The 27,482-nt window shown below is 38.4% G+C and overlaps 1 protein-coding gene across 5 annotated transcripts in view; it reads left to right on the top strand.

Moving 5' to 3' along the window:
• The window catches only part of LOC100644721 (teneurin-a), a 704,524-nt gene that overhangs the window by 195,501 nt on the left and 481,541 nt on the right, over nucleotides 1–27,482 (top strand). For all 5 annotated transcript variants that reach the window (XM_048406769.1, XM_048406770.1, XM_020863510.2 and 2 more), the window contains exon 2: nucleotides 15,611–15,646. The gene's annotated coding sequence lies outside the window, so the exon portion shown is untranslated. The remainder of the gene's footprint in view (nucleotides 1–15,610; nucleotides 15,647–27,482) is intronic.

The following is a 27,482-nucleotide window of genomic DNA, read 5'->3' as shown; positions in this document are numbered from 1 at the left end:
CGCTCCGAGTGAATTGCGTTTAGTCCAAGCATCCTTAATTTTCCTTTCAAATCCATGTAAATTCCAACTTCTCTTCCACCTTGAAAAAATAGATCGAACATCTTTTGACGTATTCTAAAAAACATATTTTCAACGAGTACGCGTAAAAGAAATTGATGTCAAACTCATCCTTCCTTTCAATTTTCCTGCGCTTCGTATTATATTTTCCACTCTATATACCATTCAAGTTTTAGACGTATTGCTTAACTAAACTCAACGAGCAACAAATTTTCGATATTCTATCAAGTAGATTTCAGGTTTTCGTGAGAGGAAACTTAAAATTTTCGTCAATATAAAAGTACGAAAAAAAGAAAGTGGAAAAAATGAAGCAAGAAAACATCGAAAACATAGTTTTTATAGCTTTTGATTTTATTTCGTTGAAAACGGCTCTTTAAAAAACCTCTTCTATTTTCAAGGAGTGAAAGGAATGGTACTCTCGCTGTACACGAAAGTATCGACATCGAAACTTCATTAGCTTACCTGATTCGGCGGGATTGTTTCACTTTGGTTCGAGAGAAATTCGCCAGCAAAGTCACAAAGTCCGCGAATTAAGGACTCGTTAAATAGCACGGCTTCTCGCTCATTACTTAGCCGCGTACGCTAATCTCCTTTTCCGGATGTGGACGATTCGCCGACTTAACTTGCGTTCGTAAACTACATTGCATTACAAGTCGATTTCGAACACCCCTGAATCTTCTTTTCGCCCAGGGGAAATTTACAGACTCCGCTTTTACCTCTGAGCGCATCGCTGTTTCGCTTTAACACCGAGTACCCAGACAAATTTTACGGAAATAGAGTTCCCCGGACGCATCATTATCGAGATGTTCCATTCGAATGAAATTATCGACATACGTGGAAAATGTTGCTCGTATAAAGTTATCAGCCAACAGTAATGAAGGATTTAATGATATGAACGGATTTTTTGTTTTGATTCGTTAGTGTCACTATGAATGCTTCCATAGTTATTTAAAGTATTTTCTTTTTTGATTAATAACTGCTTGGAAAATTTCAAATTTTTTACGTATTTTGAATACATATAGCACGTCCCATTATTGTTACCAATATTGTTCTAAGTTTCTATACGTCATAACCTGAATCACGCAGCAGATTATTTCAATTTACAAAAATAAATACTGGTACACGGAACTTCTAAACGATCAAAAAGAACAATTAAAGACATTAATCTGATAACTGAGTTTACCAAATGCTGACAATGCACGCGTACCTCAGAAACGAACTTTCCAACATATACGTCCGATGCGAGTGCTCCAGTAAACGTTAAGTGTGAATGACAAGTGTTTAGGAAACTGCATGGCCAAGTAATCAGCGTACCATTGTACCCCGAAACCGCGAGCATAGAAATTTCGATCGTAACTCATCTCTCGTTCGCAAACACTGGCCCAACTTTTCCCGGTCGGAATTTCGCGACAAAGCAACAACAAGAACAACAACGGTGAGAGCCGGTCGTCCGACTGACTTCGTCGGAGGGAAACGTATACGTACGTAGGATCACCTAAACGTGTCGTTTTAATTCACGTATCAAATGGTAATTCTGGATCGGTGGCGTGTTTGAGAGTATCGGCGGAATGCAGGCAACGACGCAGGTGGAAAGCGACTCTGGCAAGCGTATATAGGGCGTTCGTAGGCAGATAGCGCACAAGCAGCAGCGGCAGCTAATGAAGATGTTTGTCAATACTGGCACGTTACCGTATGCCGTAACTGTTACTCTCTCTCTCTCTCTCCTTCTCTCTCTTACACCCCCAGTTTGCTGTCTATATCGTCTTTCCTCTGACACGTATTCGTGTAACGGCGCGTAAGTGTTTGTATCGGTCTCTGTATGGCTTTGTATATGCATATACATATATATGGAGCGATACACGTGTAGGTCAGCGAGCAGGTCGAGCATGGCTCGGTATAAGCGCACATAGGTTCTTCGTTAACCCGATGGTGCTTAAGCTCGTTGGAGTAGGCAAGACGTGCTTCGTTACAGTTAATATCGAGTTATAACCGAATCATACCGCGTTGCACCGAGTTAAATCTTACTTAGGCGAGCCTGACGTTACTCACCGACAATTATCTCGGGCTCGAGGCAAACTCGAGACGAGGCCAACTTGCGACGAGACTGTAGCGTTCCAGCGGATTTTCTTGCAGTGACACTCGTCCGCGCGCAACTGCGAGCACCGTTTTGTTTACGCGATGTTGTGCTGGCCCACGCGAGAGACCACGGGATACCGGTTTTAATCTTGGGATTTCATTTGAATCGCAACGAGAGTTTTCTTTGCGCTTGATGAGGGGCAACGGGGCGAAGGAAAATTTATGATTTGCTCCTTGAAAGGATGGATGTTTGCAGAGTGGTAGGATTTTGGCGAAATACGCATGAATCGTGCAGCCAATGGAAAATGTAGACACGTGTGATGATCGTTCTAATTTTCACGAAGGATGGCTATCACCAAGTAAGGATATCTTGACGGTATTTCTTAATATAAATTATTGAAATTATTTCACCTTTTTTATATTGCGTATACACGATAAGCAAAACGTAAACATTTGCACCACCAGTTAGAATTCTGTTTGAAATTGGAATTGCAACCGATTCAGCGAAATTTAAACGCGAAAGATACAAAATAATTTCAGATTAACAAAAAAATGTACATCACTTTGATCGGAAGTCCATGGTACATATTTCGTTAATTTGCGAACTCCATTAAGAATATTAAATTAGAGTGATGCTTCGTATTTTCGTTAATTCCCTTTCCCAATATTTTCGAATTGATACGATATTTTCATCCCTTCTTAATTATTTAATCATATCAGCCAGTCAGAAATGTAGCTATAACAGCTGAACGTGTCTGTTTTTCTTTACAATCAATGATATTACAAATAACAATGTAATTTCAATCGATCTGCATCATTAGCAACCGGCTGAATAATAAACTTAAGTAACAAGCAAGCGTTCGTTGGTTGTTTCAGTAATTGTTAGGGGTAAAATTAAACGTTTAATCGTGACGAATAAACGTGACCCTAGCGAGCATGTACAGAGATTGTGCTATACTTATTGCATTAAATCATGCTACGCGTTCGCCTATGTTATTTGAACTTTGCAAAATACTACTTTTACATTGTGTTTTCCTTTGCGTGTTAATACCACCATCATCGTAACGGAAATTTAATTTAGCTTAAAATTCCTTTTTCACTATCAATCTCTTAATTCGTTAAAAGAGAAACAAACAAACCGTAAACTACAATTTTCCATTCTTCTCAGGATATCAATGCCACAAAGTAAATATCACGGCTACTATTACCAATTTACACGTAACGACGTTGAAATTCCAGTGAGCTCAGCGCGTTTGCTTTCTTCTTCCACCGCATCCAGGTTAAGACTCGATCGTTTAAGCCGACGGCGCCCCGTAAATGTCCATAGTGAAACACATTTTGCTGCTATAGAGTGTGTTGATGGGAGAAGGTAGGAAGCGGCTAAGAAACGGGACACCGTCCGCAATAAATTTCAATCGACACTTACATTTTAAAATGCTCGAAGCTTAAACACCCCGCTGCGTAATTTCAATTGAACGGCACTATCTTCCACTACGATCTCCCTTCGCTGGCTGAAATCGCGATGTGATTGCGACGCCCTCGACCACACTGCTGCTAACTCTTTCTACGTCCAACATTTGTAACAACCAGGTGGAACACGTTAAGCAGGGAGTCTGAGAATGTAATAGATCAAATATTTCGATGAGAAGTAATCCCATCTATCAGCTTTTTACTTTGATTTTACAAATTTATATTTATCACAACGTTCACTTAGTGGGTTTGCTTCTTATTGAAATTATATAGATAGCTTTCTATTGGAACAGGAGGCATCGTAGCATACCAAATTACTTTAAAAAATGTATGAACTTGGCAGAATTTAATACGGATTATCAAAATAATCGAACTGCAATGCAACTCGTAACGACTTTTGGAACATTTCGCTAGAATATCTAACGATTTCTATAGAATGTGAAATTTTTCTGTTGTCGCTATTCGCGCGATAGTGAAATCGCGCAATATTCATTTCACGATGAAGAGTTTAAACGTTCGATGATCATTGTTTCTCATGTAAGAAGCAGCCTGCACGCGCTGCCAAGTTCTAAACGTTATCCTTAAGCAGAAACTGTAGATGTCGACCAGCTGGAGATTCTCATATGCGAGAGACCACGATAATGGAGATTACTCGCCGATTTGACGCTCCGACAACCTGCCATGTACACTGGCTTATCTCTTGTTGATAGCTACTGACTTGCGAATACGATATTTTGTCGAGCTCTTATCTCATCAGTGTTTTCGGATGATATTTTGATGTAGTTTTGGTTGAAAGTTCATGTGTCGGATATTTTATGTATTTATGTTCAGATTTATTTTTGGAGAATGACGTTACGCGGAGAGGTACACCAGATATTTTGAATTTGAATTTTAAATGAACCGAATGTTGTACTTTATAGTAATAAAGCAAACAACCCAACAAAAATACTTGCAGATCTATGTCATAATAAAATTTATTCAAAAAGTAGAGTTGTTTATACAGTTCGATAGAATAATAAGACAAAAACATAAATTAGAAGATAATAAATGTGAAATATTTTTATGTCAGGATTGACCCAATTTGTTCAAGAGTTAAGGAGGAATTCTAGTCTTAAAGAGGAGTCTCGTTCGAATAATTCTTATCTTGAAGAAGATATGTGACTATGCATGGCATATATCAATATATAGAGCAACCAAACGGAGCGTCAAAATTCTAATTGGATAAACATCTTAAACAAAAAAAAAAAAAAAAAGAAGCTTAACCCCAGAAAGAAATACCCCGGCTGCACGTTTCTCAGCAATATTTCAATAGCGTTGGTGCGTGATTCGCGAACGTTTCTCTCTTCTCCTCCCTTCGAGACATAATTATCAGTATCGTTAAACGGCTCACCGAAATAAATTCTTCGTCGAGATAGACAGCATCTCCCCGGGCCACGATAAACCTCGACAACTGAGGCCGGCTGCCAGGATACACTTACGTGTGTATGTTACTGGGCAAGATCATCAATTTTAAAGTTACGCGGCGGAAGTTTATTCCACGCAAAAGGCAACGGGCATTGTGAAGTTGTTCAAGTTGTTGGAACCCGGCACCGACTTGTCCCTGTGTCCCAAACCCCTGTTCCCGCGCCGTCCTGCTCGCCCAAACCGCACATTCGCGCACCCTGTCGCACCGGCGAAATGCAACCGTGGCCTGGTTTAAAGCCGACCTATACGGATACGTGCTATGGGACACGATTCTAGAGCAAATTCGTGTCCTGTTCGTATGCCCTCCAAGTACCAGTTACCTTCGTTCGGGATCATTTGTTTTTCTCGCTCGTACCTAGTCGAATTTTACATTCTAATCTCCTGCACATTTCTGGTATCCAGGATCGTGTAATTTCAGGGGAGCTTTTGGGAAATTTGGAGAAAAGATTCTGATTAGATGGAAACTCCAGTTTCTATTCGATTTTCAGTGAAGTGATAGAAACCCACCAACATAAGCACGCATTTTCATTTATCAAAACGTAAAGCTGAATTTTAGAACTGAAACGAAAAATGAACAATTTGTATATCCGTCAGCTCTATTCGATACAATTTCGTTACACAGCTCATTGTTGTCGCATTGCGAAGCGAACGTCCCAGATAGACATCGAGACCATTGGCAGATCATTCTCCCTTATCGAATCTATGCGTGATCACTTCCACGTTGTCGCGACCGAACCGTTTTTGCCAAGTTCCGTGTCGCTGGTGCTTGTTACGGTTTCCCGATAAACCGAATTAATTCGAACGACAGCAGCACCGCCGCTGCACCCGTGCTCGTCCTTGCATCGAATACGATTGCGCCTCGACGCTCGAAACAATAACCCAACACTTTCATTAATACGCACGGACGATTAGCGTTGGTAAATCTGTCGGGTGCACGCGCGGATCCGGCTATTTACGCGTGTCTTTTGTTCTGTCGATGCCGGGTCCGGCGATCGTTTGTCGCGAAAACGTACGGCGCCCACGCGAATGCCCGTGAACCAACCAATACTGCGCGAACGGCCATTGTTACGCTCAACAGAAATTGAACGGGTCGCCGAACGAACGTGTCGTGACGAACGATATCTACGCGTGGTGGCTCGCTAAAAATTCCGCCAGATTAACGCCACGCAATGGATACATCTATACAGGTTGGTGAGAGAGTACGCGCGTATACCCGGCCGGAAACAACCAGATGAAAAACGAGCCAAATGACGATTTAGTGGCGCGTGGTCGCCAACGGCCGGAAAAATTATTCATCGATGTATTGTCCATAGAATTGAATCGTTAATGAGTGCGCTTTGAAGTCGATGTGCATCGAAGCCAGGACCGATTTTAATATTCATTGCGCCGTATGTAGCGACGAGGTTCGAATCGTAATAACATGATTGAAAGGTTTGAAGATTGCCACATTTAATCGGCGTGAGGCGATTTTTATGACATTAAATGTCAACGATAATCGGTGCGTCGATAGAAGCGTTGTAGATCTTCCTATGGCAAATAGAGAGTTATCATTTGATATAGATAGAAGTGTTAATCTAATCGTGGAATGATCAGCCTTGAGAATTGCATGTTGAATATGGTTGACATTGAATATGAAATTTAGATCGACGGATTTTGTTGAAAATTAGATATCAAAGAAAATCATATATAAGATTTGAATGAATGTTCCTATATTCTGGAAGCATTTAATTATTTTACCAGAAACAAATAGTACATTCAATTTAAAATATATTTCCAGACGAAAACACTAAAAATGTTTTCAGAGACTAGAAACGGGTTCTGAGAATTCTAATTGAATCGAAATAATCTATTTGGAGAGGAATGGAGAAAGGATAGGACGAATAAATTTGCAGTGCGTCCTAGGAACGATAACAAATGACGAAAACAACACCAATGGTAAGACGATAACAACGTTATCCCAATTCTGGTAGGACAGTTTTGCGAGTTGTGGCTATTGGAAGATGTACGAGTGATTCGGTCGCATTCACCCAAGTCACCTTAATCGGATATTCGGCCACGCTTCCTTCCGTCCGTATCTTCCTGCCGTTTCACGCGGAATTAACGGTCTTAGCGCGTCCTATATCAATTCGACTCGATCTTGTTGACGTATTATCTGCAACGACGCGTCCTCGCTCCGAACACGATCTCCTACACGCTCACACAAACTCACAATCACATCTATACACGTTCGCGTGTTCGTGCATGCGCACCGATATCTGAGAGATGCGACACAACGAATGCAGCGTAGCGGCGGTAATTCAAGTTGAACGGCCAGGGTCGAGATCGTTAAACCACCGAGAAGGGCTGATAATGATTTTGACCCAATTAATTCGAGTTGGCGTCATTTACCGCGGCACTGCCACCTCAACGGAAAAAGGACTTATGCCACGGTTTGCGCCTGCACGATCCATCTTGTTAGTGGTCGAACGTTTGACTGTGCTGAAAAAAGATGAAACGATTGTTAAAATAACGAGGTTGTATCAATGACACGAAACGACTTCGAGCGTTACACGAAAGCAACGAACACTCTCTTTGGTTGTTAGCTAATTCTAGGAGAAAGCTACTTAATTTTCTACGATTGTAGTCTTCTTTAGCAGTTTTTTGAATAATAATAGATGTGACACACGCACACACACGACTAATTACTAAAATTAAGTTTGTTTTCTTGATACTGGGGAGATATTTGCGTTTCAAGATTAGTCGTCGTACGAAAATAACGCCGTTTATTCTGATCCTTGAGAAACCAAGCACGATTTTAAGAGATGTTAAATTTAAAATTTGTAATTCAATAATGGAAGAAATGTAACAGAATGACAAGGGCATTTGACAATTGACATGCTATCAATATCCTTAATACAATTACTACTTTTCAACCGCAGTACTTTTCGAATTAATTATTCAGAGCAGCATAGCGTTAATTCAACGAGAATCGTCGTTAATACTTTTTGTAACTAAATTGAGTCTTGTTGATTTCATGTTTGGACGTTAATACCGGTTTCAAGACTGGGTATTCCTGCAAGAGAAACTCGCCAATGTCGCATTAATTAGACGCCCCTAGTCCTGAGCTGCTTCAATTAACAGGAACCTATTGTACTTGCTGACTTGATTGCTACTTGTTAATTGCTGCCTATTATGTTAAGGATCAAGTATTCGATTGGTAAATAAAAGGCTGAATAAATTGAATTTATTCTTTAACGACGATTCGTCCCTGAAACATTCGGTTGAAGATTCGACAAATATTCTTGGAGTGTTGGAATTCCTTAAAGTAGGTGTAACGCATTTTGCTGCCTTTTTATTGTGTAGATATACCAACGCGAGTCCAGCCGTAAAATAGAATAAACGAAAAGAATGCTTCGCATTGAATAACTCTTGTTAGTCCTCCTCTCCTCGTTTCGGTGGCAAAATTTCTCTCTATGTGTTTTTCTTCAGAAATAATGTCGCGAGATTAAAACCAGTAATTATAAAACGCTCGTGTACTATCGTGGATTTTATTGCTGGCCGGTCTAGGGCATAGGCTCTGGAGAAAAGGTTTTAAAACGAGCCGTTCCTCAGAAATAAGTTTAGTCGGGAGATTCCTTAGCTGCGTGCGTAACCTTAAATAATTCCGTGCAGTTTACAAAAATATAAATGCGAGCAGAGATAAACGAAATTTATGTTTGCGAGAAGAAGGTGATTAATTATGTGATTGAATTGTTCAAACTGCGCTACATATATCAATCCACTTAAAGAATACAGAGATTATGTAATACATTAAACGAAATAATTGTTTTCAAAAGTGTCGCAATATATTTGTATATGTTCAATGAGGATACACAAATTTTCATATAAAATCGATATCAATGGTAAATTGGAACACGCGAAAAGTGTTCCCTAATGACGTTCATGACATACAAAAAGGAAAATCATGAGAGGAATAAAAAGTTGTTCCAACTGAAAACAATGTTAAAATTCAACCACCCACACAAGCATGAGCTTTCATAATAAATTCAAACATGTGTCATATACCCAAGCATCTATTTTAATCTCGTGTAACTAAGTTCGTGTTCCATTTCCTGACTCGCGTAATCTACTATGTACGTATCCATCCTTTGAAGCATTATGCAAACAAACCTGTTTTAATATCTGATCGACGTGTTTAAGGAAAATTTCACTGTTGCCACGTTCATGAAAACTCGTCGAAATTAACGCGATACTTTAAGTAATTAAAACCGACATTTATTAGAGTACGATATATATCACGTTCTTATAATCCTATTGATGAATCACGAGAAAAGACTGGAAATTGTTTCGAATTCTCGCGCAACTGAACTATACACCTACCTATATGCATGCATGTACATGTACGTATATACACATCGGAGCACGATATCGATTCCTTTTTAGTGAATAACTCCTGCGGCCGTGTTGCAATGATGAAATGCTGTCGATTATTCGCATCTTAGAACATCCCTGCGTTTCTTGCCTCGATTTTCGTTTTTTATTTGCTTCCAGGATTTGCTGAAATCTTGTTTACGGCTAACAAAGTATAGTAGCGGTTTGTGAAATCTTTTTAAATGCTGCTTCTCGTGAAAATGTTTTGATTACGCGAAGTGCTCCGCTAATAATGTTTAATAATGTTGCTTCGGAGCGTGCAGCATCGTTCACGTTGCGTGAGAAACGAAGTTTGTTGTGATTTTAGAGACTGAAAGAGAATATATTATTAAGGGAATATTCTTGTATATACACGAATCTGAAGGTAGATCATCCTCTTGAAGATTTTTTTAAGAGAAATATGAAATATCTTAGTTCATAATCTTATCAATATATTAATTGATCTTTGAAGAAAATTCGTGAAATTCTTCTCTTTTGCAAGACACTTATGAAATTAAATCAATGTTACGAATATCGAGGATAATTATTCTTGTAATTTATTGTTTTCACTGTGCACAAAAGTATAAAAATATGTCCTATATAATATAAAAATATAATATATATAATATAATTGTATATAAATACGGAAATATAAATTGTTAATAATTTTCGAAGATGATTTGCTGAGTATGAATCAGTTTCGATTAAGTATAGATTGTAACTTGAACGGCAAAGGATTAATATATTATAATAATCATATATTTATATTTTAAATATATTTTATCTAAAATAATCTTAAATATAATGAAATCTTCCTGGTACAAAGAAAGTTCGAATGCATATTTAAACATTGGGTAACAAACTGGGGAACATTTGTCTGACTATTCACGGTCTTATACTCCTTCACTGCTGTATGATTCTCTGAGTTGTCTGACGAATCACATATCTAACTACTACATTACTGTGTGATATACTTGAACAGAAAATAATTTTGAATATTCAACATTGTAATATGGCATTTCATACTTAATTTCGATGTTGTTTTTTAATATTTCAAACTATTATAGATATCTATATTGAAATAAAAGTTATAATAATAAATAGATGGATAAAAATAAATTTGGTATCAAGGCCGATGGTATATTTATGACTAAATTATAAAATTATTTGATTAAATTATTAATAGATTATGAACATTTCTCGATTTTAAATTCTGAGAACGACCTATTTTTGATCAGAAATAATTTAATAATAACAAAATATTTCACCCTCTGGTATCGTAATCCGTGTAATCCGATCGCATTTCAATTGCTTAAACCTTCCACGTTAAATGTGTACGTTCGCAAACATAACGTATTCGTGGAAATACTCGAATATAGTTCCGTTTATTTTTGCAGCAAATTCTCGAGAAGAACTTTTCATTTAACTGGAACATTGGTAAAACCTATTTTTGTAAGGTTTATATAACCGATTAAATAGCTCGAAACTCTCTGTTCCATAAAGTTCATATAGAAAAAGTGTTTGCGTGCATTTTTCTTTTTCTCTTACGTCTGTTCAGCTGATCCTATATTTAACCTTCCTTCGGTATCGGTTTTTCACAGTCAGATTAAGTTATTATACTTTCAAGCGATTGTGTTTCTTTGTTATACTAACATACCGCTGTTTTACAACTAATGATACACATTAACTGTATTACAATGGTACGTAGAATATATTTGCCTATCGCGTACAGTTAAGTAGTTAATTTACGTGTCTCTGACTATAAACGATCTTATACTACTTCGCAAGTTGCAAAGACATATGATGGAACATAATCTAGCATGCGCAACGTTCTCGTTAATTTCATTACCGCGAGAGTCGGCGGTGCCTGTAGCCAACCACTTCATTGTGACTGAGCATTGCGAATTTCTTAAAAGTCTTTCGTATTATCCTGAAAGCGACCACCCCGTTATATATTTACGACAAAAAGGGAGAAAGATCAGTCCGCGGAGGGAGGAAAAGAAAAAATGAACGAAAAAGAAAGATCGCCCTTTGCGGGAAATGGGATACGTAAATAGCTTTATACTTGGTGCACCGGAGAAGTCTGAAGTGCCGTGGAAAAGTCTTACTTTGCGTACTACGTTCAACGATACCGTCAAGTATCTCTGCCCCCTCCCTCTTCTCTGTAAGGTAATGCGGGGAAAAGGAGGGAATTGCTATTTATTTTAAAGTACGTTTCAACGATGATTACGTATTTCGCAAATACGCAGACGGAGTCGGGATTTAAAAAAACGATTACCGCTAGACGACCGTAATAATCGATCGTTGCTCGTCGAGCTTTTTCTGCTCCGCTATTTTTGCCTTTTCATTTCTTTTTGTCCTCCTTCTAACCGGGGTTCACTTCAATTCCATGTCCTCGAAATGTTATTTTTACGTGTAGGACTGATGTAATTTCTCTTGATACAGCGCAGTTTTCGGTCAGTGATTTTTCAAAAGACTCGAAGAGAGGAATCGCGAGATCGATTTATTCGTGAACAAATCTTTTAGATTACAGAGGAATAAGTGTATTTTCTCGGCTTAGTTTATGTTTTACTTGATTTCGATTTAAATTGAATTAAATGGATAGCGAGGAACAAAATGTCTACAGGAATCGAATTTTCTTTTTATCCTCCAAATCGAATTTCCCATGAGTACAGAAGGTGAACCATCTGGTCGAGTTGACGTCTGGAAACGATCGACCGATCTCCAGAATCCCGTTCCTCTCATTCTTCCGACGAGTTAGCCAGAGTTACGTTTAGATAGCGAGAAAACAATATCCCGTCTCGTATCTCTCGTCGAGTTTCAAGGACTCCGTCGACGAAGTCAAGGAATCGTGCTAATCTACGACAAAGGCGTCCGTCTACAGAACACATTGTCCAGACTTACGGTAGACCGTTATCTTGCAATGACTTCCGGCCTTCCAACTCTCATTCCACTCTCGACCTTTTCTTGAGCCTAAGGATACTTGCGCGAAGAGCAATACGTTATCACGCTGGCAAGATTCGAAGAAACGATTACTCCACAAGAGCCGGACAGTCGCGCAATAATATCGACCTGTACTCCGTTTTATAACGAACAAGTATTTGATTTTATAAAACGCCAGCTCTTTGCTGTTCTAGATATTGATTTATCGATTGATTCTTTTTATTATTGTATTCCTTCATGTCAAAGGATATATTCGTTCACGCGAAACCTGCGCAAAATTTTCTCAATGTGTCCGCTGGGAGATTCTGTTATCGTTATGTCGTGTATTTATTTTTGTGCTTCGTATATGTTTTATAAATGAAAAATGGATAATGCTGCGGCACGATGGTTCGAGTTCACAAAAAACTGACTGCTGGAATATTATAATACGTCGATCACTCGTTTCTTCGGTAAAACGATGCTAAAATATTCTACGTGAAAAAATAAGAAAAATATATGGTCTAAACAGAGCTTCATAAATAATTCATAATCAATTATTCGTAAATCAAAAGTTGTAACAATAATATGAAGTATCAACGTATTGATTTCTGACTGATTTTCACTATTTCGTTAAATTTATGAGCCTATGTTTGTTCGATTATATATTTATGTCTAGTTTCCACGTATAGACTACACTGGCATAATTTTGCAGAAAGCTTTTCATCACCTTTATAATCTGCCGCTAGTCTCCTCCATTCTTTCTTCAAACCACGCTATACAGCTCGCTATTTCCGCAAACAACATCATTCTTCGCAACTGGCCAGCTCCAGAAGTGCGCGAAACACAATTACACACCCTCCACGTGGAAAATATTACGTAATCATCAGCCCTGGTAAAAAAGAACTTACAACTCGCTGCAGCGACTGGTCATCAGGAATGGCCCTATTAAAACGGTTTTTCATCGGCCTTTCACGTGTCACGTCATCACGTCATACTACGAGTTCTCGAAACTTGTGTTATGTTCCATGCACGCAGTCACGTTGACTTTGACCAGTTTGAAGAAAAACTGGCATAGTCGAGGAGCGAGAAACGGGGAAAAAGAAAGAAAACTAAAAGAAGAAACGAATAAAAAATATCGTAGGTGAGACAGCTTTAGGTTTTATAATGCACGTTTGCGTGTGCGTAGAACAGAACACACAACAACGTAACGTATGGCCGCATACTTTTTATGCGTCTGCGGATGAATCAGTAAAGGCATTTTTCGCGAACGCGAAGTGACGATAAATTATAGCCGCCTCGGCGACGTGTGCAGTCACCCGCACGAGATATGCACGCGATAAATTCGATGGATAATCGTTCGGAATGGCGCCGTCCTGGGGAATATTCGAAGGAATTATCCAGTACTTTCGTTTGATCACGGTTTCATCGATCTCTGAGGAAATTGACACGTGCCCAGTTGGAAATTTACGGAAAATAATAGAAAAGAGTTTGAAAAAATAGTTAAGGATACCTCGTCGTTTCACAATTAAAATAATTTAATTTTAAAAATAGATCTTTTTGGTATCTTGTCATAAATCGTGCTAATGAAGATCTTTAATTAATAATTTATGACGCGAACGATGTTTAATATCATATATTATATTTTAATGATGGCCAATAAAAGATTATGCCTTGTAACTAATAGAAACAGGTGGACCTTTTTACCATATTAAAATATAAAGTAGCAAAGAAGCGGGAGAATGAAGTCATAAACGATCTAAACTGTGACGTTAATAAAATGCAAGTGAAACACTCGTCCATCTTCTCCTACTTACGTGCAGGTTACGTTGAAGCGACTTTGCTTTGATGGAAGACGACGTGAAGTAGTACGAGTCGGTAATAACGCGGTCTTCGATCATCGTAGTAGTAACGCCTTAAAACGAGACCACGCGTTACGGTTAACGAACCTCGGGACAGGTCAACATAAAATCCCAGATTGTAATCTATAAAATTATTTTAGGAGCCAAGAAGACATTATTAACAGATTATTATGCTTAGAATCAACATTTTAAACCAAAGTTGAATGGTTAGCCACATTAATATCGTTCCTACATATTCTATTCAAGGAAAATAAAATTTATAATAATTTAGATAATTCTTTGATTCATTAAAAAAAAAGAAGTTAATGATTAGAAACTAAAAAATATCTTTTGCTTCGTTTCAAATAGTCTTTCTGAATATATACTATGAAACTAAAATAACACATACACATCAATTTAATCGCGCTTAATTGGATAATTCTTTGCGTCATGCTGCACGAAAATTTGAAACAATTACTCTGCTGCCTTACAATATCGAGTTACACTCGTGGTGCAAATTATAGTTCAGCTATAACAAACATGAGCTGCATCTACCGTGAAATTTAATTTTAATCCCAACTTCGGATTCAATTTACCAAATTGAGGACAATTAAATACGTTATTATCTTTTACAGTGTTTCATCGATTAATTAGTAATTTCAATGTATATAATAATTACTTTAAAGATATCGACTAAAATATTATCCCAACATGTAATTCAAAATTAACCAAGGAAACAATTTTTATCTGTTACATTTATATCAATGTTTTGTTTCGATATATTCGACGGATATATTCAATTTCGGTTAGCGACGAAAGTACCGCTTGATTTACACGTTTCAAAGCTCGAAAGCTGGCAAAACGGACATAGAACATGCAACATTCATCTGTTAATTCCGTTCATTACTGACACACTGGTTTTCGGGCTGGAAGTATCGTAAATTAAGTTACACCACGTAGTTGGAAAGTACAAGCCTTCCTGCGGATGATGAGCTCGCGTCCACTAACCTAGTTGCAAGTTAAGTGATGAAGCTAGATTAGATGCAATAAGTTATACTTGGTCAGCTACTCTAATCTATCGCATCAATGCGCGGAAATTTCTTATGATGGATCAATATGATAGATCAATGATAATTATAGAATATAGAATTCAGAAGATCACGCGTTATTAATAGTAGTAGTACGTGAAACTTGTTTTCGATTATCTTAACATTTCTACTTCAATATTTACCAATCTTTCTTATGTTTGGAAAGTAAAGCCTTGCTATTTGATTCTGTTGGTACTTTTTATTATTTATAAAAGAAGAACCAGATGTAAAAATATCTTGTATCTCTTATAATATCTAGATCTTACTCTGAAATGTTATAACAGGATATAACTATTTTTGTTGCAGGACGATCGCTGACCTCTCCAACGTCAAGAATAGTAGGTGAGTGACATCAGTGATGTATTAAATTATCTGTACTACCATGGATCAAATTATGAATTAAATTATCATAGTTTTTAAAATATATATGTGGAATATATAAGCGTCGAAGAAGAAAAAGGATCAATAATTTCAAAGAATTGAAATTATAATTATAATCAGAATAATCTCGATTAATTTGAGGATTAGTTACACGCGGTAAGGAAATCTTCTCATTTTGAACTTTCGGTACTGTGCCATATCTTGATCAAATACTGCTAAGTTTCGAAATTGTTGACTGAACTGACATACATTCAACAAAAATCGGTATTTCTTTTTATTCCCATTTGGCAAATAGTTAAAATTACGTATATTTCTACGCAGTGCATGTCCGACTACGTAACAATGTACTGCCAGTGACGTAACCGGCACAAACTTTTACTCGAGACATTTCTTTATCCAACGCATGTATACTTAATTCAAAAAGTAGTGTCGCGAGACAATTATAAAGGGGCACTCTATACACATATGTACAAGAAAATAGCAAATGATGTTTTTTGCTTGTATTTCGAAAACGAGCATTTCGATTAGCTTTCTAGACATGGGCCACCTGTTCGCTTTTCACGTTGAACAAAAATCGCGCTCCGGCATGTGGCATGTGTTTTTTTAGAACCGGCCGGAAACCTGGCGGCCGCTCCGTCGGAAAATCGAATATCGCTGATATCGTCGCCATTGCAGCTATCAACGTTGAACGATCAAAGCGCTTAGGTTACGCTAACCGTGAAAAATCTCGTGATTCGATGCAAGTCGACTTATACATCAACACGCAGTTAATAGATGTTCCCGGAATTTTGTTTTAGCTTTAATAGCAATGGATTAATGATGCGTTAATGATGACTTAATATAATAAGAATACATATGTCGCTATCACTGAGAAATATTCGAAGAAGTTAAGATTGTTTTATTTTTCGAGTAATTCTGACTTTTTCCGGGTTCGAGGAAGAAAGTTTGTTACACACGGCTGCTCGACACTTGGGTGTCATAAAACGCGTCTGGCGCCCGAATATGCTGATCTTCCGGCTTTCATAATGGCCTACGTCTTAACAATGCTTTTCAACTTTTAAAAGTACCATCCGTTTACCTTCATAGTTAACCAAGTTGTTATTTTGTTCACTGTCCCAGATATGTTTTTATAACTTCGAAAATTATACCGAATTTTTTAGAATGGTAAACGTGAAGTGTTATTTTAGGAGATATCGTAGACAAATTACATCATTATGATCCTTAGCTGGTTACATCTACATACGCATATTGTTGAATCCACGAAATTCGTAAAAATCATTCAAAAGTGTCTGTAAATTATTTCTTCGACAATTTCTAACTAAATACCTACTTTCTAATTCCATTAATCGCCAATTTCTATCTGTTGCACGTTGCTTAGATTAATAATAAATCCTTGTAATATTATTGCAGTTTCACAAATTAATTCTCTAGAGTTAAATTCAGATGAAATATTACGGAAATACAAAATAATTCTAATTTTCGTTTATCGTCGGTTTATCAAATCTCCAATTGCATCACGTTAGACGTTTCGAATACCTGCTGTGAAGCCTGTGCACAACGGTATTCACGAACTAGCATCCTCTACGCCTGAAAGGATTCCAAGATCCGCTTGGTTTCTTGCATCATGGAATGCGTTTCCGCGTACAGACGCCTTGAAATGGAGGATCCTAGCCGAAAATACAGTACGTATATACGCATGGTACACGGCTTTAATACACCGCGTGTACACGGCTGGAGTATCTTCGAAAGCGACACAGGCTTTCGGCTGTTAGAGCGCGTTTACACGGCTGCGACATTTTGTTGCGGAACGCACTCGAAACCTCCCCGAAGAGGGTCGATTCTAATAGGACAATGCTCGCGAACCAACTCGAGAACCTTGCCACGCTCATCGCTCGTGCAATCTGCGTCTGTTGCCACCCGAATAAGCATATGTTTCCGCGTCGAGTGTTTGTTTTCCACCTGGTATATACAAACGTGAGAGTTGCACACTTGGAATGTAGCGCATGAATATCGCCTTCCCATTGCTCTCGCGTAATTATGCTTTCGACTGATTCTTCTGTAGCGTTATGGGCACATCATCTACGATTTCGCGCGGTGTATAAAGTCAATTATGCATCTAGCGAATAATTATAGGACCATAATTTGCAAAGGAGAATTTATTCAGTTACATTGAGGGGCTCGCCAGAGGTACAGTCCGGGGGATCTTGTTCAGAAAATGATACATATATACAGAAAATGATACGTAACGTTAGAGCCTTAAAACGCATTTATTTAAATTTTTACCAATTTTCTCTAGTATTAGGTCGTCCGAAAAGTTTCTTTCGTTTTATAAGGAAATAATGGATGCACAACATTTTCCGTTTTATATTATTGTATCGAATTACGTATGATCCATTTTGTTCTCTCAAAATAAAGATCACAACGTTCGACGGATTAGGTTTCATGTTTGTACAAAGATGCATCATTGTAAAAGACGTGTCTGTAAAAGAAAGACGCTTCCGGACAACCTAATATATACGTTGCGAAACAACGAGCATTTTTAATTAACGAATCCTATTTCTGAAAAAAACAGCGAGTATCTTCGAAATTCTCTGTCCATGTTCCTTTGCTCGTTCATTTCTACGAACACCAAGATCTCCAAGACGCTATCGCGTTCACTGAAGCACGAGGTCGTCTCCGAAAGAAGAACGTTCGGCCGTCGGGTATAGGCACCAACGTCTCACTTGGCTCTGTCTTACCTTTTCACCTCGTACCAGCGGAGTTTCATCGTCTTTGTCCGATGTGTTTGCCCCCTTGCCGTCCCGCGGCTCGTCTTTTCCTTCCTTCCTTCCTTTCTCTCATAGCACACGGGCCGCAGCGCCCCAGGCCACGTTGCAGCTTACAGTCACTGCTGTTTGTCTTCAGACGTGAGCTTTTGTGTTTGCGCAAGCTCTGCCGCGTGCAGACTCTCTCTCCCTCTCCCTCGGCCTGATCCAACCGGGCGTGTTTCGCCGCGGCCAGGTTCTACGCCGGACATTCTCTATTTATTTAGTTTTTACTGCCGGTTTGCGGAGCCTCTGCACCGGCAAGATGCTTAATTACCGTGAGCCCGCGCATCGTTGCTCGCCTTTTCAAAATATTTCCTCAAGGAGAGACTGCGTCAGGATTTTTGCCCCGGGTTCCACAGGGCTTTGATATTATGGGAACGAGCTACTTCCTTCGTGGATTTAGGGGTATTTTGTCCATGTCTATTTATTGTATACCTGGGGCGAAAATTTTGTGTGAACATTGAGAATGAAATTTTGAATATTAAGGTTTGTTAGTTGTCTGGTATTATGAAAACCAGGTACTTTATTCATGGGACGCATACTATTTAATCTTCCTGTATATTAAGTATATGTACTTGTATATGTATACGGTGACTTAGGGAGAATGTTTATTAAGAATAATTAAGTTTGGAGTGAATAGAATTAGGGATGCATGGGAGGATTTCGAAGTAAAAGAAAAGTGTATAAATTGTAGAAGTTTAGAAAAATGATGATAGATATCTAGGAATAGGTGGAAAAAAATTAACGGAATCCATTTTGGGCGAGCATCGATAAGCTGTGATTCTTATAGAGAATCCATTATTTGCATCATTATAATTTTTGTCGGTATTATTTCGAAGAACAACATTCTGAGAAGAAGAAATCCTCGGAACAGAGTAAATTCTATTTAATACGAAGCATCCAATATTACATTTCGGAGAAACTACTGGGAAACATCATTTCATGTGTACGAACCTGATATTAAAACACCGCAAGGTCGCGCCACATGACTCATGTCACCCCTGGTAAATCCCAAAGGGGTAGTTAGGTTGCTTGTTCATTATGCAGTATCGTGAAATTTCGTGAGTGTTTAATTCATGAGCTTCAGGAAAGGGAACCTTAAGCGTGTTGTTCTTCGGCCTAAAGTATCGTCTTTCCGGTCTTAACCGAAACTAGTTAGTGAAGGGTTGACGAAAGACTTTCAGGGAGAATCCTTGGTTGAGAGTGAATCTCATGATGAGGCAGTTGAAAAGTTACTTAAAGAATCTCTGCCCTTTTCCTTTCCTCTTTATGAGAATTTCTTTTTTTATTATTTTAAAGATAATAAACTTCTGTGGAAAATTAATATGCAACAATTATCACCTATTTATATAGAAATAAATACCATAAATTGATACTTAAATTGTATACTAGTAAATTGATAATTGAATTGTATAATGTATTCATCTTTAGAATGAAACAAAATTATACGTCTAACAGCAGAAACTGAACATCAAATATTGGCGATAATATTGGTATAATTGAAAGCGAAGTGTGCAAGATATAAAATTGCACAAGACAAGTCATAAAACAGTGAAAAGGTATACGTAAGTAATTAAGGTCAAATACAACTGAGGGCACTGAATAATATAACGACGAAATTTAGCTCCAAGCTATGTTTGGACAAAGAGAATATCTGACCCACGCAACATGTCGAAGCTTCCAGACTACTGAATATTCATTTAAATAGATAACTCGCCAATTAGCCTGGTATACGTTTGTTTTCGTATTCAAATATTTGTCAACATTTTACTGCTCCTTCAACTTCTCTGTGTTTTAGTTTGATATTAACAATTGTATTAAGTAGATAACATGTAAGAAATTTCCTCTGAGATTACATACTTCGCATTTAAAATTGTTTCATAATTGTAAATGAAGATGAAACTAGTGAAATTCCCCAAAATATTAAAGTTTCTACCGTCTGGTAGATTTGTAAATCTAATGAAAACTGCTGTCCTATCCATCACTTGAAACGAAATGACTTTGAGTCAACTTGATATGTATAAATGAAAACATAATACTTAAAGAACATCATGAGTGAAAATTGGCCGCAGTATATCTTTCCTAAATTAAAAAAGTATCTAATAAAATTGAACAAATGGAATTAAACGTTCTATTGTTATTCAATACTAAATGAAGAGTAGAAAAATTATTGCTTGTCTCGATTACAAATAAGAGCATCGCGATGACGTTATTAATATGCCGTTAATAACGTTAAAAAGAAATTCGTATAAAATGAAATTTAACCCACGGTGGCCTTCAACAGTTAAGATCAACTTACTCAATGCGCGCTTCGCTCATGCGGGATACCACAACTATTTAAAAACTTCCACCAATCCCTAAATCCACGAGTCACTTTTTTACACCTACACCAATACACAAATGCGTTAAAAAGTGGTCGACAGAGGAGGCAGGACGACAGTTGGTTGGAGAATGTAGTTTTTGCAATTAGCTTGATATCAGCGTGGTATAACCCGACGCGTCGGTGATCGTTGTTTATACTTGCCTTTCCAAACGGCTTCGGAAGGCCGCGTCTGGCGTTTCGCCAAATTTCCACCCCTTTCCTAACCATCCCTCTTTTTTTCTCCTAACTGTGCCTGGTGCGCCGGGCTTTTTCCTCGCGCCAGCATATATCGACGCCCAGGGCCAGACGCGTTATCAAACGATTTATATCGGTGTTTTGCAAAATTTGTGGAGCCACCGCTTGCGAGTGGCGTGGCGAACGGCGCGGCGAACGTAACCGGGGAAACCGGATAACGAGGGAAACTCAGCTGGCTGCGTTCGGGGCCAAAAAGATATCGGGACGGCGTATTATCGCGTTTAATCTAGCCCCTTCGCCTCCACCCCAAGCGGGATAGGGATTTTACTCTCCCTATTCCACCTGCTAACTCTTCCACTTCTTCCCTTTCCAGCGCTGATACACGAGGCCAGACCTCGAATGAGCGATTATTCTTTAACATGGTAAAAAGTGGCGGTCGTGATATCGCGTGACCGGACAAAAATGTAGCGGACCTGGGTTGGAAACTAGTTAGAAGCAAGTCAGAGGAGAATTTTAGAAAAGGCCTGGGGAAAACGCGGCGGAAGTTGCTTCCGCGAGGATGCTCGGTTGGGTACTGTGTGGTACCGTTGTCTGATCGATTGGCTGGCTACACGGAGCTAGTTAATGATTAACGACCGCCTTCGAACGAATGCGAGACTTGCAGGAGCTTGATAGCTCTATGGCTAAGTGAATTGTGTTCGAAACGTAGCTAAATATAGTTAAAAGTTTTTAGACAAAATTGCTTGTACACTATTTGCCGGCGTGATTCGTATCCTTAGAATCTTTTATGTCTTCGTCCAAATATATAATACAATAACGTCCAAGCAGCCAGAACGAAAAATTCCTGACGTCCTAAAGCTCACAAAAGATATCGTCTTCTTCTTTGCTAAAGAAAAAATCATCGAATGACGATCAGATCTCGAATCTAAGAGCAAACTCCGCCAGACGTAGAAGCCTTTCCAACCATAATAGGCACAACTACGTCTTTAACTATTGCATAAAGCCAACGTTGGTAAATTCTTCTTGGAATCCCAGGCGTAGTGTCCAGGATAATGCGGCCAAGCAAAGATCGGAATAAGCCGAAATAATTGGCAATTAGAAAACGAACCACGGATATTAACATTATCTCTCCGGGAGCGCGTTATTCGGCGATCGCCGCGCTTTTCTTTCGCCGCCATGAGAATCCCTGGGAACCGTGCCAGTTACCTCGCACGTTCTCTTCTGATAACTGTGGAACGACCACGAGATAAGGGATACTGTCCCACGACCGGAGAGAAAGCCGAACCGCCGCCGTTTCACTTCTTGCAATTATCGTTTCGGCCAGAGAGATCCCCGTGGCCGAACGAGCGAACGAGGACACCGCGATTCTTGGCGGGCTCGCGATGCTTTCACGTTAAGGCTCGCCACAGTCTCTCGGGACGGATATCAAGGAGATGTTGGCGAATGGCGACAGTTTAAAACGATGTAATTACGAGGATTTTCTATCGTGAAACCAGGTGGCGGTGGTGTTAGCATGAACACGTTTCGGGTAGTTGCTTCTTGAGATTTGGAGGCGAGTTTTAAATAAGTCAGAATACTGGGAAGTTCTTGCTGGCAGGGCTTCGCGTGTTTCAGTGAATGTAAAAGTTTCTGAGGTAGACTTTGGTTGTCTAAAGTCGTGTATTGTAGTTCCCTACATTCACTGTATTTGATTTTTCTTTAGGAAATTTGGCTAGGTACCTGCACTTTGGTTGGTGTAAGTTATTGATTAGAAGTAGAAGCGAAGTTTCTTGGAAATGTTAAAATAATGTGGAGGAAAAGAGAGAGAGAGAGATGAATTCGTAATATATATTCAACTGGCAAAGCAATTGCAGAGTGAGACTGCTGAAGTTTTGTTGTGGAATCAAGTGATGGTTAGCATGAACATGTTTGGCATAGCTGTTTGTTGAGATGTGGAGGCAAGTTTTAAATGAGTCACGAAATATAGAAGTTCAGGCACGTATGTTTCTGTGTCTATAAGGCGAAAGTTTCTAAGGTAGAATTTCTTGTTTTTCCTTCAGTCTTTTCGATATAGTTCGCTGTTGCTATGCTTGCAATTCTGCTGAAGATGTATTCCACGAGTTGAAATGGAATGAGCGTAGGAACTCGAAGGAATTTCTAATATATGTTTGTAACATATCTTTGACTGTCAGTCAGCCAATTGTAAAATGTAAAATAATGAAGTAATTAGAGATTAGAATGATTCGTGGCAGAGAAACGAGAATTTCGTTAATTCTATGGCACTGTTTCCAAACAGTGTTAAACAAATGCAGTTCCTCAGTAGTAATGAGAAGAGTTATAAAGAGTATAAAAGAATCAAAGAGAAAAATGGATTACGGACAGAATGAATCGTAGCGATAGAGCTTAATTTACAATGCAAATACCTTTAGAAGTTAAAAAAACATAGAATACTAAAGAGCCAAGGGGTATGCTTGTCCTAGGTTAGTGCAATCTACTAATGAAGCCCGAACTTACCGGAAACCCGTTAATTTAATACTTTCCACCCTCATCCTATTCTATCGCTCGTAAATATTTGCACGTCTATTATTTATTCAGTTCTTTCAATTATATGAAAAATTGGAATAAGAAATAAAAGTAAAAAAATTAACAATTGGCGAACCTATCGATGTGTTACTTCCTCATTAATTTTATTGGCTTTTGAATATATTGTAGAAATCAACATTTTGAATTTTTTCTTATAGATATAAACCCCGCTCGACCTTAGTTTCCAAGGTATTCACAAAAAACTAGACAATGAATTTTACCTATAATTGTGCGTCCGTATCAGCGTCGTAATGCGGATAAAATAACGCCCAACCCAAGTCTAATTCTTGTCTTTTATTTATAGTTTATATAGGTTTGCGGTTAGGTGCCGTTTTAGCCAACCGCCGCCGTGCCATGAAGCGGTTGGCTACCAATAGTAACTCATACGCTGTCACGGACGCACAATTATACACAGAATTCACTGTAATGATGCCGTCAATTTTGCCTAAATAGCTCAGAAACAAAGCGAGATCGATAGTCATATGTATAGGATAAAGTTATCCAAAATGTGATTTCTGCAACATAACCAAAAAATCATCCAAATCGATGAAGAGACAACAGTTAGATACCGATAGATCTATCTAACAGTTTTATATTATACACGTAAATCATATGTACTGTCAATTGTACGCGTTAATGGTCGAAGAAAATGAGAAAACGAAAGAACATTGAACAGAAGCACCATCAGAGACGCGTTAATTTGTTTCAACGTATATAATCGGATCAACAATAAAATGTAGGAAGCCAGACGAGTTACTCTTTTAATTTCATTCACTACGCGATTAATATTTAGCCGGCCCATCCTTCTCTTTCACGTGGCGCATCTTTCCATCCCCATGGGTCCATGAGATCCTTCATCAACTTTTTAAGCGAGATTCGCGTTTCTTCCTTTTTATATCCCGCGGCTGTTCACCCTCTCCCCTTCCTCAGCCGATCCCTTAGGCACGTAATCTGGAGCTCCTCGACCTCGACTTCCCGCTGCGCCCGGTGCTCTCGATTAAATCATAACGTATTTATTAAATTCGTCTTGGTTTAACTTCGATAAATATTCAAGCGCGGTCAAAGACAAAGGGGCGAATAAATGGTGGAACGAAAAAAGTTCATTATGACCGCTGTTGAGTAACGTCGCCGAGGAGCAAAGGAGAAGCAAACGAGAGACGAAAGGGTCCGTTTGGCGAATAATCACGTCGAAGTTACCTGGCGGAACAACAAATTTTTAAATAAAATAATAAATGTAACTACAGTAACGCTTATTTTATGTTTTCAATTGCTCGCAAATTTCTGAACTAACTAAATTTCTATCTAACAAAATGTTCACCGTACCAATTATGAATTGAAGATATAAATATACCGAGTTGCGTGAGACATTCTGTGTAACTTCCAACTAACACAATGTTGTAATGTGTTAGTACAGCTCTTTCACGATAAAGAAACAGCTCGTTTAATTCTATGTACATATATTAACACAACAGTTCGTTGAATCGTCGACCGCCCCTCTGCGATAGCACGACGAATCGATGACGCGATTTTATCTTTGGTCGTGGGTTTAATAATGCATAAGGAGCGGAGTGTTTGCCGATGGTCGCTCTTCCAGCCGTTCTGGTCACCTTTCGATCGGAAAAAGCGTATTAATTAGAGGACGAGTAATGGGAATTGAAAATGGCCGCGATTCGAAAAACGCAAGAAGAACGAAGAAGAATTACGCAGAGGACATTCTCCACTCACTGAATTAATCATCGATCCTACGAATACGTACCTACTCGCGATCTCTCTGAATCCTCTCGATGGGCTGAGTCAATGTTTAAAGGGAGTATGGTTCGTCGAAAGAATTCCTCGAATTAATACGAGAGAGTCCTTTCGATTCTTTCTAACGACCCGTAGATCGGCTTAATTGAGATGAATGAAGATGACCGTTCTCTCGTAAAGTTCTTATTATTTAAATGAGACGGGAACTGGTGTAACTTTCGGAAAGAGGAAATTAAGGGCCATTGCATTTGTTACACAATCCTAGTGACCCTGGCGTTCGGGATTAAGAACCTTGAAGTATTTAACCAAGAAAAAGGGAATAAAAAAGAAATAATATGAATATTGGGCTATTGGATGATAAATATCATTTCGAGAAAAAAGGCCATTTGAATAGATTTCTCTTTTGGTCTAAGTACTTAGTGAAATGTTGTTCAAGTGGTAATTAATATAAATCATATGAATATGAGCATACAAATTTTACATTGATCCATTTGATTCGATTTAACCACAGCAACAGAGTCGACCAGCCGAGTGGGTTACAGATCTGTGCGTAAAATTAGGGTCGACCCCGACGTGTCACGAGGTAACCACATTTAGCGAAGTAGAATGTGATATTTACGAGATCCTTGCAATTGCTCGTGATATTCATAGACGATGGTTGACTGAACCTGCGATATACCAAAAAAAAAGGAATTAAATTACGATTTGATGTATTTCATTTTGGCTTAACGGAAGTTTAGTTTTACCTTTTTAATGAATATCTTTTTCCCGAATATCGGTTACAGTAGCAATTTGCAGCCAACAGAAATAATTCAATAAATTAATTGTTCGCCAAATAAAAAGTTTCTGTCCATCATTCGCTCTTGAATAAATTACTACAGTGTCTTGAATTTTACATTGCGTATCTAATTTCTACAACTATTTTCGATAGGTTTCGAGGCGCTTTTAGTTTTCAGCCTTTTTTTGCATTTTTTACATCTTTCATTACGTATCATTAAGCATTCTCAGCTGTCCCATTACTTATTCTCACAAGAGAAATGAATGAGATTTAATATGCGTATATTAAAATCGAATTTTCTGCAGCTAATGGACATCGAAATAACATTCATTTAGAATCATTTTTCAATTCAAATTACGACTCTTGAGATAAATCAATCAAAAGCAAATACTTTGAATATTTGTCGTTTAATTATACAATCTGAGCCAAGGGTGGTTCAAAAAACGTCCTGTCAGCGTTTATTTCTCCCTTGGCCGAAACAAAACAGCGACGCTTATTTGGGAAGACCGTAACAGGAGCTGCAAAATTTTTTCCCGCGATCTCGTTCAAATGACAGAAGCGGACGCGCGCGTGCACGCGAGTGAGCGAGCGTGCAAGATTTATTATCTCGCGCCAGAGAGCCGTCCACTCGCGAATGAATTGCTCGGTCGCAAGTTTTTCCCAAGGCCCTTCCGAGAACAAAGCTCGACTATAGATTCCGTGATTGGAAGGACAATGGAATTAATGGCTGGAGAGAGAATTTTTCCGCCCGTGTTGTCCTGTCTTGTCCCATGAAATAACGCCCCCGCGCCACCTATTTATCGAACAGAGAAAGAAGATATAAAGACAGAGACGGGGATAACGAATGGATGATCGAGAAAAGGATAATATTGGTTTGTTCGAAATGCTCGTAGTATTTTTGATAATCGATATCGTGTTCTGCTTTTTCATTTCAAATTGGGATGAATTATTTTGTCGAAAAATGTAATGCCGTATTTAGAAAATATTACTCTCAATTGCACGTTAATTGTATAAATTAGAGGGAAGCATCCGGTTTGGTTAGTAGATAATATATCGGTTGTCAGTAGAATATCGTAAAATATTGATGAAAACTAGGTATTCGATAAAATATTGGGAGAAAAAGTCCATTAGCGCCAATATTCAAAAAATTAAGAAAGTCATTGTTTAAAATAGATGCGAGTATAAAATATTCGATACAGCAGTTGATTTCGTTATGTAGATTTGATTTGGAAGAAATAAATTCCATCATTGCGGTAAATTAATCTAGTCCATTTTTACTCTCAATGTCGTAAATATTATTTCGTAAAGGATCGCATTGGCTCAGTCGACTGCGGCTTGGGTTCGTAT

This window comes from Bombus terrestris, chromosome 6 (genome assembly GCF_910591885.1).
Source record: "Bombus terrestris chromosome 6, iyBomTerr1.2, whole genome shotgun sequence".
In the NCBI taxonomy this organism is placed as follows: domain Eukaryota; kingdom Metazoa; phylum Arthropoda; class Insecta; order Hymenoptera; family Apidae; genus Bombus; species Bombus terrestris.
Note: the sequence above shows the minus strand (reverse complement) of the source record. Positions and strands in the feature narration are given on the sequence as shown.